Below are 1,492 nucleotides of genomic sequence, written 5' to 3'. Positions count from 1 at the left end.
ATCCAAAAAATCCGAGTTCTTTTTTAATTTTTTTTCAGTGAAAATCGTGCATATTTTACTCTGAGAAATTTCCGGTATTTGTCGGTTTTGAGAATGATTTTTCCATTTGTTTTTCTCCACAGCCTTTGAAATGACAGGTGAGTGTGTGGGCATCTATATACGAAAAAAAAGTTTTGAAAATTTATCAATTTTTTTCACTACACTTCCTCCTCCACAACACGCTCCAGGCTGATTACAGCTGATTATTATTTTTTTTTTTTTTATAATGTAAAACCATGGAAGAAGCTTTTTTGTTTAAAAGGAAACAAAGAAAAATACTAGAATAAAAAACAATTGTGAACATTCTCAAAAGAAAAAGTGCATGATTCTGGCGATGGAGAAAGAGATTGCAGTATGTTGTCGCTGGAACTGGCTGTGTCTTGTGTGGTCAGTGGCAAGACCTTAAAAGGTCTGGAACCAAAGAATTTCTTTATTTCCCTATAAAGGGAACACTACAAGGGACAAGCACATTCTTACAAATGGTTTGGGTTGCAATGAAATGGAGAAAATTGAAAAAATCGGATAAAAGGATGAAATAAAATTATATGCAATTAAAAATTTATAAAATAATGTTCTGGGTTATTTTTTTATGGTTAACTGGAGTATCCCTAATCTTGTGTGTTTGTAGGTGCTAGTGCCATGTAAAAAGCCCCCTGTACACTGTGCAATGCATTCGGTATTAGGAAGGGCATCCAACCACAGAAACTGTGCCAAGACAGACAGGGAGCCTGGGCAGCTCCTGTCAAATCGTCCAACCAATGTCAGCAGGGAAAATGGATGTGAAATGATGATGAGGAGTTCTAACAATCGAGAACATGGAGACTGGTACATCCTCAAAGTTTTATTTCTTTTTCTTTGACCATGTCACAGCATATTTTTATGGTTCCCATGACCAACGCATAGTACAGCTAAAATACACTCCAGAAAATATTACCATCCAGCAAAGCAAGCACAGAACAACCCATCGGAGGAATTTACAGCATAATTGACAACTCCTTGTAGTTATAGATATTTAATACTAATCCGTGTGGTTAGCTGTAACCTGGAACACACGGGAGTGCTACCATGGTATATGCGGGCATAGCATAGCCCTCAAAACCCACGTTAACATATCTCGTTTGTAAGATTTAAGCATTTGTATTTTTCCCATTTTATAAGATCTATCTTCTAAATCCTTTGACATCAGCTCAAGTGTTTCTCTTTATTTTTTCTATTTCAAAGTTTATTCTGCTGTCTTCTTTGTCTCATAAAGGCTTAAATAATGTCTCAATATTCATAACTTCTGCTGATTTGCCATGCATTGCAATATTTAACAGAGATTTCTCCATCTTTATTTTAGTCTGAGCTCAATGGACTGATTTCTTTTAAAACAGTGATAAGAATACACATGAAAGTGATAGAATCCACCAAATAACTGACCCAATCCAGTGACTTGCTGTCTGATGTTCCAAAC

This window comes from Octopus bimaculoides, chromosome 28, assembly GCF_001194135.2.
Source record: "Octopus bimaculoides isolate UCB-OBI-ISO-001 chromosome 28, ASM119413v2, whole genome shotgun sequence".
NCBI lineage: Eukaryota > Metazoa > Mollusca > Cephalopoda > Octopoda > Octopodidae > Octopus > Octopus bimaculoides.
This window is presented reverse-complemented; position numbering follows the sequence as displayed.